At 44.8% G+C, this 11,504-nt stretch overlaps 1 long non-coding RNA gene across 1 annotated transcript; it reads left to right on the top strand.

Annotated features, from left to right (window-relative positions):
• Nucleotides 1–1,492: 1,492 nt before the first annotated feature.
• LOC135830668 (uncharacterized) lies at nucleotides 1,493–3,823 on the top strand. The gene is made up of 2 exons (XR_010556086.1): nucleotides 1,493–1,861; nucleotides 3,033–3,823. It is a non-coding gene; the product is annotated as an uncharacterized LOC135830668 (long non-coding RNA).
• The last annotated feature ends 7,681 nt before the right edge of the window (nucleotides 3,824–11,504 follow it).

Below are 11,504 nucleotides of genomic sequence, written 5' to 3'. Positions count from 1 at the left end.
TCTCTTTTACGTTTACTTTATACCAGGCGTGGGCCATCCCCTGTACATAGGTACCATCATTTTTCTTTGTTTCAATAAAATTACTTACGGTATTTCTAGTTTTCCCCCCTTTGAAGTTTTGGCTGCTGAAAGAAGGCGATTACCGGTATAATAACCGTACTGGTACAGTAGTTAGTTTTGAGAATTCCTTTCTTGTCCAGGCCATGCAGGATGTGTTATTCTTACTTGAGATAAGTCACAGCAATAGACCAACGCATATGGCCGATTGGTTTGCAGGCCTGCCTGCGAATCATGAGGTCCCGAGTTCAAGACCCGCGCTGGTAGCAGGGAGCGTGTAAAAAGACTTTTTACGCGTGCTGAACTGCGCCGACACCCACGGTCAACTGGGTACTCACAGCTCGGAGTGAGAATAACAAGGATGCAGTTTACAGGGTTATGGGCCGTTACACGCCCGATTGGTTGAGAGACTAACCTCCTCTCCCCTGACTCACTTGTGAGGTCTGCATTCGCCACTAAGGTTAATAGGCATAGTGGTGGCCTGCGGATGCGAAGGCTAGTTTGTGTGTTTCTGAACATTCAAGCGATGCCGACGCGGATCCCGCGAATATTATTAAGAGTCCATAACCATGGTTACCGGTATGTACTCTTCTGGTCACAGAGCCATCTGCGAAGCACAAACTGGCTCTGGGCAGTCGACTCGCTATGATGATGCTCTCGTCGTTCTCCTCTATCCCTATCTATGCACGGCAGCAGCACCACAACTGGCTCAGACAACCGGACTCGCCATGATCAGCCATGATGATGCTCCTCTCAGTAACAGCCCTTGTAATTTGTTAATAGTCTCACAGTTTCTCCCGCACACTCGCTGGTGTTAACCCTTCCTTTCTTTTCATTTTGCTGACTCGTACAGCTCTATCTTTTGTTTTTGGTTCGTGTTTTTGGCCGTGATGCCGAGACCTCAGGTCGGCAGAGCCATCAATGCCCCACCATCACTGCTGCGTCTCGCTGCAGCCCCTGCTCAATAGTTGTCACGTTCGTCCTAGTCTCAGTATCATTGTCTTTCTTTACTATTTTCGAGCTGGGAATGTGAACATAGTAAAAAAAGAAAAAAAAGAAAAAGAAAAAAAGAGGTTCTTGCCATTCTGTTTACGCGGGTAGGGAGAAGATGTTGCAGAGTCCGGTTGGAAGTATGGTAATTCAGCCTTGTTTTACTCGAACATTCCGGTTTTGTGGGAACCGGGTACAGTGTACTCAGTACAATCAAGAGTCTGTTATGTACTCTCTCATCCCCTATGTTTTGTATGTTTTGTCCTTTTCCTCGTTTATTTTGTTCTCCACCTGTTTTCCAGTAGGGCTGTGTCAATAGTAAAAAAAAAAAAAAAAAAAAAAACTCTTGGTACAATGTACTTCGTAACCAAATCCTCACAATTCAAAGGATCTTGTAGGACGGCTGATAATCAAGGGGCGCAGGCGCTACAACTACATGTATACAGTCCGTGCGCCAGGCCACTGAGTGGGCCGTTTTCATTTTCCTGGGTCCGATCCCGCGGGAAAAAGTCTGCACAAAACTGTGTTGGTGAAGATGATGACGACAATGGCAGTTGGGGGAGAAATTTGGCAATTGTTTTGGCCTTTCTCGCGGCCTGTCTTCGCTCCTTTGCCTTTGCAGCAATGGAAGATGATGAGTTCAATGTTGTGCTTTGACGCCGAGTAGAAAATTTGAATCGCAAACGCCATCTTGGCCTTTATTTATGGAAGAAACTGCTCTCCCCGATTTGCTGGTTTCGCCGACTGGCATCGAGAAGTAGACGAGCTGCGCTTTCCAAGAGCCGCGGACACCAAGCTCTCATGGCGGATCTTAGTAAGTACATATTGTTGTGTAGTGAGATGATAATGGTTTGAGCATTCCTGCCTGGAATAACCGATGGCACTAAGTGGAATCTCAAAATTGTTTTTTTAGTATTTTTACGAGCACAAGTGTTGCCTTGTTGAAAATAGCACAACAAGAAGAAAGAAGCATCCAAAGGAATACGATGTCATAAATCAATGTGTTCTCTTCCCGTTTAGTGTGCCTGTGCTTAGGATGGTACTGTTGAGGAATCCGAAAGTGCGAAATTTGTATGTCTTTTATACTCTGTATTATTGTAAAATTTGCATGACATTTTAGTGGATATGGACTTGTTGTATTCTCTTGAGATGTACCCTCGTTGCTGCTGCTGCATGGCTGCGGATGGACATGCTGGTCTTAATTGCCATGAAAGCTCTTTGTGTCATTGTAATAATATATTCTTTGTCGATATTATCGATTGAAACGAACCGAATACTGTCTCGTTTCATGTACGCCGCTGACGGAGCTCCACTGCATTCATATTTTGGTGGCTGAACCAAGAGTCCATAGCCCCAAGAGCATGCAACTTTGCACGAGGGGACTGAAGGGGCTTGCTGCCCACATTACGTAGCGACAAACTGGGGTACCAGCTGGGGTAGTGCGTCAACGATCTTTTGTGGTTTCCAGATTCAAAGCGCGCTTTTTCTCATAAGAGCCTTGTGAAGGCTTGTGTGCATGGTGTATCGCATGCAGACACTGCCTCGAACCTGCTGTGTTTCTGTGTGTAACCGATCCACCAGGGGTTAATAATCCGGGTTACGTCTTCTTGGCAGAACTACTGGCAGTGATGCCCAGCCATGCCAACATTCTAAAGTGCGATGCATGATATCACTTCTGCGACGTGATGCGCGACGATGCGATTGAGGAATTTTTCTGCAAATTGTTGCAGTGAGTGCTGCTTCACTGAAACCAAAATATGGTTCAAGTGAAGCAGCACCCACTGCAATTATACTAATAGGGACAACCAAATCCACTTCCATGGAGTTCAGTGTATTATCTGTATAACATTGGAAAAGTGTAGTATAATATAAAGAGCGGAGCACTTTTTTCCATTCAATTACTTTCTGTGTTTCATGCATTATTCCTACTGTCGTTAAAAACTTAAAATACTGCCTTATCTTGTGCGATCTGTGTGTCTTCTCAGGTGGATCGTGCTCCAACGCGTCTTGGCATTGTGTGAGAACAGCACGAAGAGGACCTTGGGTATTGCAGCCTTTCCGCAGAAGGAGAATGACTCGCTTCTTTTGCTAGTGTGCAAACATCCATGTGTTCTCCCAGTACTGCTGTTAGCTCAGCCAGAGGATTATCGCAGATCTGAGTGTGACAAGCGATCAGCTGTAATAGCTTTGTTGTGAATGCTTGCACTGCTGTCAACTATTATCCATTCTAGCTGTGCCTCGTAGCACTCCTTGCAAAAGACATCATTTTATGCTATTGTCATGTTCTTACTCTTTGGAACTGCTGAGACCGTTTCATAGTGGGAACAGTTCATCTGTGCCTGTTTGAGTGTTTGTGCATAACTGTCTTTACATGTGCTGCAATGCCGCCTATATTGGCTCGGCGTGCACTTTTGAGCTCGTCCGCTACGTTCCGTTTCATACACTTCTGTAGTAACGCAATTAAGATTCTCATTGACACTCCTTTACACAGCCAGCGTATGTGGATATTAGTCTGTAGGTGGCTGCAATTTGCGTTTTTGCCTTTCGCCGTTCACTATTTTACCAAAATATTCCAATATTCTGCATTTGTCGGATGTGTGCACTGGTGTCCAGACGAGTTGCTTGGCATAACTCGCAGGCAGGAATGCACACACGCCCATGGTGTACCTGAGTGGTATTATTACACCGTCCTGATGTGTTCATTGTGAGTGCTACATGCTTCCAGCTGTCCTCCATATACATGTAAATAGCGAGAAAAACAGAGGTTAGAAAATTGGTCGGTGTGGTGTTATTTGGTCTTGGACACCGGCGAGAGACCACATACTAAAAGACTAAGGCTTGTTCTTCTGGATGTTGTAGTGGGTGTTACTACGCGTGCCTGGAATACTTGACGGCACTAAACTAAAGTCCTGCGTAAAGAAAAATTCAAATTTCGACAGTCGGAGAAGACGTGATGCTGCATGGGACAGAAGCACCCCGCGAGAAAACGTTCGAAACTGAGGATAGAAGTTTGCCTTATCCGGCGATGGACGGCGTGTCAGGTCTGAACTCGAACGAAAAAGGGCCTTGTAAGGCCCACCTTGCAATGACTAGAAACTAACAATTCTCAAGAAATAGCTCAAAAAGTTCAAAGTCCACTGACTCTGGAAAATAAAAAACACGGATAGAGTGCGATATTTTGAATCTGGCGCACGGACTGTATAGGCGGCGTGCGCGTGTGTTGAAGGGAATACGGTACTGCATGATTGCACGTATGCCCCGTGTCATACTCATAGCTCGAGGTCGTGAACCGTAGCCCGCGGGCCTGCGGCCTAGCCTGTTCCGGCCCCTGGGCTACGGTGCACGACCTCGGGCTACGCACTAGCGCATAAATCAGCCTACTTGCCCTACGTACACGTACCATGCATGTGGGATCTACACTCGAGTCGTACTCGTACTCTGCTGGTTTGCGAAAACTGCAAGGCAACTTTTGTGTGTAATTGTGGAAAACGAACTGCGAAAAGGAATTTGGAACACCAACCGAATGAATGTACAGTACCGGTATTTGAAAATATCAAAGCTTGCGAAAAGCCTTAGGTTGTAGACAAGCCAAATCAGACATTACCTATCAGAGATTATCAATGTAGCGAATATGAATTAGCGTCTGGAGAGAGAGAGAGTGACATGCGATCAAGATGATGGGTTGGAAATCAAATAGAAGTGAGGTAAGGAACTTTGGACAGAGTTCGATTTGTAAAATCTCAATCGGCAATACAAGGGTTCAGTGCGATCTCTACACACTTGGTTTTCCTGGTCCAGATTGGGGGAATCCTGCCTCTCAATTACATGCAGTAATTACTGGTCATTCTTCCCTTGCACGTACATCTACATCTACATGTGGCTATTGCATTCTGACATTGAATCATAGTTTTGTTAGCACTCTCCAAGTCCTACACCTCACTATGTACTATGTACATACCGGTGTACAGTTCGCCTCGTGTCTGCACATGTACAACGTAGCTAAACCACTCTCCCAGTGAATGAAGATCCTCACCATATGAAACCCCCTGTGGTCATCCCCTAAAGAAATACACGGTCCATTCAGAAAAAAAGATGATATCCTAGCTTTTGGCCATAAACGGGTCAATTTTTGAGTTTTCGTCACAATTTTTTTGGCAATCCCCCGTGGAATGCTCTTCCAATTGTGTTTTTGAAGTCTATTTCTCCAAAAAGCAAGCCATAACAACAATAGGATTTCGGCCACGTTTTGCCCCAAAGCCCTGAATTGGGTAAAAACCATGAAAATCCAGGCCGTTCACTCCACTTGCAAAACTCCGGTTAGATTGTCCTAATTTCGATTTTCAGGGCATCAGCCATCACGAACATCGCCGCCATTATCACTCAGAGAGAAGACATCGCGCTCAGTAGAAGAGGTGTTCACGCTGCGTCCAAGAGTGAAATATTGTGCTCTTTGACCCTCCAAAGTTCCTCTGAGAGAGTGTCTGGGAGATAGGTAGCTTGGAGATGGCCGTAGGACGTGCTTTCCTGGACGCAACATTCAGCCATTTCTACTGTCTTCTTCAACTTGATCTATTTCGAAAAAAATGTTCTTTTCCACGATTTCTGCACTGGACGCGTCTGGGATCGAAAATCTCACCTGCGCAGACTGGCTGCGCAGTTCACGCGCTGAGATCCCTATAACAACCAATGTCAACACATTGGAACCACATTCTACACTTCAAGGATATATTCTCTTCCCATAGTGTAGTGGACTCGGATAGAGAGCCAATGATTAATTCATAGAAAATAAAAAAAGGAGCAAGGAAATACAAGTTACGCTACAATGTCCTTGGTCCTTTATAATTATTTTCTACCGAGTAGCGTCCTGTATTTCTGATGAATTTTTGCATGCGTATGTGATCAGGAGGACGGTGCAACGATGTTCTGCAGTAATCAAGTGCATACATATATGTTAGTAAACAGGGGATATCATTATGAACTGGTGATCCAGTCATCAGGAGGCAACTCCCATGGAACTGTGAATGAAGAACAGTGGCAGGCTAAAACTCTGCCCGGCTTTTCCCAGGGCCCACCAGCCGTCCTGACCGGAATGCCACCCAAGACTCATTTCGTACTCCGTAACTCGACGTCCAATCTTCACTCCATGTTGTGTCTCCATATTTGGGAAGTGCAATCTGGAGCTACGTTGACTGTTTTCAACTAGGCCGTTTATGGTGTTTAAGGATACTGTCATTCTCCTGTGCCCAGATGTTACCCTGGACCATGATGGTGCTATGTGCATCGTTGATTGGATACTGCCAAGGATCTTATTTTTGTAAGGGCAGTGCAGGATGCTTGTGTGATGGACCAACAACGGACAAAACTCTGACAAGCTGCGGAGAAAAATCAATGTACGTAAGCTATATGTTGGAGTTAGCAGCCAGTTTGGTCTCCTATCTTGTATTTCTCCCAATGCCCACCTCCCTGCACAAGGTTCATGGATCCAAAATCAACTTTACACAGTTCAAACCATGATCTTCTGACGATGGGTAACAGGTCCAAAACGTCAATAATTTGTCGACATCACCAATAGAAGAATTTTTCATCCAGCGCATGCGCGAAGACTGCATAGCAACCGAATAGAGCGGGTGTCAGCTGACAACCCCTTTTATTTTCAAACCATGAATCCCCTTTAAAGATTTTCGCTGGTAACAATCTGTGAGGAGTTCAACCGGCTGGGTCTAATTGCTTGACGTACTCCTGGAGCACAGGCAAAGCAGCTGGATGATGACTGATTGCAGTGCGAAAAGGCGTATTGGATGCCAATAAAAGACACTGGGCACACCTGACCTCTGAGAAAGAAACTGCGTTGCTGCCCACTTGTCTTCCTGGGAGACGACGTGGATTTAAAAGGACCACAGGTTCATTCAGAGATGCAATCATAAAATTAGGGAACAAACGAGTAGTTGTGGAAATGATCTATCGAGTACTCTTTAACTGTACGTATAAGTAAGAAAAAGAACACATCCATGTACATGTACGGGGACGTTTGAAACTGCAAATGACTTCAAATAAGTGCGGGACAAAAAGGTCTAAGAGCTACTGTTATGTTGCATGGGAGTCACTATAGCCAGTCTAGGTGCGGTGGCCCTGACTGTACTGTTTGATTTGGCACTTGTGCTTTTCTAGGCAAGTAGTAATCTTCTGTTTACCAGTTATACATATATGTACCACGGACGATCTCTTATCGAGCTCCATCAGTAACGACCGCCCTAGCTCGCAAGCGAGTACTCGAGTACTCGATACGATCCATTGTTCCCTACTATAAATCCCCAATGGTCAAGTACCAATACTACTTCCCAGCACCTGTCCTTGTCACCAGCAGTGTGTCAGTAGCTTTGTTCTGCCCACTTTTCCTACAGTTCATCCACCACACTAGTTCCGCTGGCTTTTAGCGGAATTGAGGCTCAAAAACCAGGAACAATCTGGGTTTGGGATCTGTTTCTCCATGCCTTTTGCCTTGGCATACCTGTCCGAATTTTGTTAAGCCTGGCCGAATTTCTATTCCCCTGTCCCGGCGGACTTTGCTATAGGGCTGCAACGGGCAGGGGTTTGGTCGGGAAACAGGTTCGGGTATTTTTATCCGGGTAGCACGGGTACCCTATTGGGTATTTTCTTGACACAGTTTGTACCGTGAGAGTGCACTTGCGCTTCATAGAAAGTGTACAGTGAGCATGTAACCGTAGGTGTGTGGGTTCATGAAACTCGGTCGTAGTCATCCTCGACATTCACACCAATTTTGGTCTCCCACGCACTGCGTTGTATGCGTTCGTTGCCTTTTTTTGTGTGGACAATGTCAATAGTATGTATGGTTTTTTTCCAGTTGCTTCGCTGTGAGCTGATCGTGCATGTACGTTCAATGCCAGGACAGCTTGGCCCAGCTTTTCAGTTGGGGAAAACATCTTGGTCGTAGTCATCCTCGACATTCACACCAATTTTGGTCTCCCACGCACTGCGTTGTATGCGTTCGTTGCCTTTTTTTGTGGACAATGTCAATAATATGTATGGTTTTTTTCCAGTTGCTTCGCTGTGAGCTGATCGTGCATGTACGTTCAATGCCAGGACAGCTTGGCCCAGCTTTTCAGTTGGGGAAAACATCTTGCTTGATTTTATTTGAGGATGGAATGCCATACCTCCAGGAATTTCCGTTCCATAATTATCATAGGAAAACACAGTCTTGATCTAGGCAATAAACAAAATAAGCCACTGCAGGCACTTTCACTGGTTTTTTCTCTGACCACGCTGACAGGAAAGTTAAAGCGTTTCAGACTTGGTCAGTCCCTCAAGAGTCAAAACCTATGAATAATCGGCGACTTTAAATATTATTGTGGTTACCTTTGGCTTTCCTGAGCTACGAGGCGCTTCCTCCAACATGCGAGAGACCACATCCAAAAACGAACCACAACTATAATATTATTAGGAAAAGCACGGACTCTTCTCGGTACGAGCTGAAATTCGGAAAGTTTGGGTGCAACCTTTTACGTCTAGACATGCGAACCCTCGTAGTGTGAGCAAGATCGGCACGTTTCTGTGTTTTGCTGACCTATGGATGAGTGCTCATAGTCACAGTGTGAATGCGCAGTTAATATGTTGGTTTTGCTGTAAGGCCACACGTTTTTATTTCTATGTTTGTCGTCACCTGAAAATCTAAAAACGTATGCGAGAGGTGGAAAAAAATAAAAATTACCGAAAAATAAAAAAAGTTTATTTAGACCTTTGTTCACACTAAAATCCACCAATGCACCTGCAAAATAGCATCCATAGTTAGCAACTAGTCTGTGGTAGGAGTTCTGTCACAATATGTGCATGTGCAGCTAAATTGCGCACAAAAATGCCGTCCTTGCATCATGTGTCGCGCAGGCCAGGCCACATTATGTGCATGTGCATGAGTGTGCTGGTCCCTACATGTACAGTTCGTGCAGCACAGTTTTTTTTTCTTCCAGACTCCTGAATCGTATGCGCGCGGGTGACGAGAAACATAGAAATAAAAACGTGTGGCCTAATTAAAGAATTAAGATACCCCCCACTGAAGCTTCCAAACCACACTCTACTCTATTTATTTGTTTTTTGTTCTTAGACTTCTTACCAACTTGAATTTGATAGCGATAAATCAGACTGCTTTTCAGAGCACCGCAACCGTATTTCTGTAAGTGATTTCTGACATTGTTTTTTGCTTGGTCCGGAATTCCAAACCGTGATAAAGCCTGACTGAGGATTATTGCATTCTGCTTTGGTAAACAAAGATTGAGCCTGACTGGAGACCTGGCTTACTTCGTCACCCATGGTCTCTTGGTCCTCTCAGTACTGTAGCGATGTTTGTGTGATTGTTGGCTTGTAGTCTTCTTTTCTTGTTTGTTTCACAAAAGTGTGCATTGCAATAGGGGTCGAAAACGTTGTTCCAAATCTTTATTCCCACAGTGGCATATGACCGATAACAGAGTGAAGTGTATTGTCGTTGTTGGTCATGGTGGCGTCGTCGGAGGCGGTGTTCTCCTTCTAATCGTGGTCGTCGTTGTACTCTTTACAATGCATTTGACAACCTCATTGTATTCAGGTTCAGGTTATGCCGGAGTTTAGCTAGACCTAGACTTTCAACGATTCTCATGATGCTTTTGACAACGGCATTTTATTGATGTTCTGTTAATGCAGGACTTTGTTGAATAATCGAATCTCATCGATTCCGCATAATGTCTTTGACAACCTTAGCGGTCTTAAAACCTTGTGAGTTGAACTTTTCTCCGTGGTGTCGAGCACTCATACAGAGCTTTCCAAACTCGAAGTTTCATGTTTGTCAGTCATCATACGATGTATTTATGGGAGGTTAGTGCAACACTATCAAGAGTTTTGCAGGGAACGTCTCAGTATTCGGTACGAAAATTAGGCAGCGAATTCAAAGGTTTGATGTGTATTTGGTGAACACTGATGCATGACAGGTAGTAGGTTCTCTCTTATGCTCTTCGAAATACTGTTGTGTTCCGTTAAATCTGGCAAAACGTACAGAACTAGTGTCCTAGACCGCTTCTGGCTATACCATTGAATCTGTGGATGTGCCCTCGGTCTGAACTGACAAGAAAGATGGATCGTGCAACTGCAATAATGGATTTCTGTGCATGAAAAGCACATAAAAATGTGTCGAATAACATCATACAGGCAGATTATGAATAGCACCTTGTATCAGTTTTTGTTGGGTGTTTCAGAGTGCAGCCAGCACCCCGGAAAATACACTACTAGTTTAAAAAAAAAGTTGTATATTTTACTTCACCCAATGAACAGGCAGAGATGCCTTCTCACCTGCCCTTAGGACAGGTTCTCACAGAATGATGAAGGGATGACTCAGTATGCAAGGGAAAACAAGAAATGATAATAATAATTATATAAGACAGAAAGGACCAAAAGAAGAAAAGGAAAAATTATACGAAGACAATTTCATGGAGTCAGAAATAGAAAGACAATAATTTCATGGAGTTAAAGAATAGAAAGACAATTTCATTGAGTCAGGAACATGTGGTTGATTTTATAGACATGCATGCACAAATGATTGATAGATGAGAAGGTTGGAATTTATGGCAGATAATAAAAGTTTAACGAGGATATTCACAAAGTAACTATATCAATGGCAGAAAGAGCTTTTCGGAAGGGACCAGGGACACCTATCACTCTAAAATCAGAGGAAAGAGCGTTCCAGAGAATGCTTCCCCGAAACATCATGGTCGATCGTCCTGCAGGCCCACGAAGAAAGGGAACTTGAAGCAAGTTCGACACTTGTCCCCGTCTGGTGCGCTGATCCTCCGGAACAGTCTCTGGGGCCGTTCGGGTGAATAATCGGTGAAGAAGGGGGCTACAGGAGGAGTTAATGCATCGATGAGCAAATATGACAATTTTGTGGGTATATGTATGTGGTAGACTAACAATGCTGAGCAGAGAGAGAGCAGCGGGTCAGTTGGAGTCAAGAGCCGCTGTTGCAAGGTGGCACGGATGCCAGCCTTGAACATCTTTTCAAGCTGACCAAGTAGGTGTGCGCTAAGTCCTGGAAAGAAACTGCTTGAACCATAACACAGCTGGGAAAGGATCATGCTCAGGAACCACGTTCGCCGGGCAAGCAAACTCAGTCCTCGTCCATGCCTCCAGAGCTGACCAATTGCTCGCGCTGTCTTGCGACCAATATACTCCACATGTGGAGCCCAGGATAAATCATTATCCAGGACTAAACCAAGGTACTGGGCTGTAGGGGTCACACAAAGTTTCTCGCCATTGCAGAAGACCTCCGGTTGTATTGCAGCCGCGCCTTGTGCCGGATGAAGAGCAACTGTGTTTTGGAAGTGTTGAGGATCAGGCCAATGTCCTCCAGCCAGGTAGCAAGGTTTGTCATGGCTTGCGTGAGGGTTCTGCACACTACAGCGGGATCAGAATGGGAGCAG

The sequence above is a fragment of the Sycon ciliatum genome, unplaced genomic scaffold (assembly GCF_964019385.1).
Source record: "Sycon ciliatum unplaced genomic scaffold, ocSycCili1.1 SCAFFOLD_2389, whole genome shotgun sequence".
NCBI lineage: Eukaryota > Metazoa > Porifera > Calcarea > Leucosolenida > Sycettidae > Sycon > Sycon ciliatum.
This window is presented reverse-complemented; position numbering and strand designations above follow the sequence as displayed.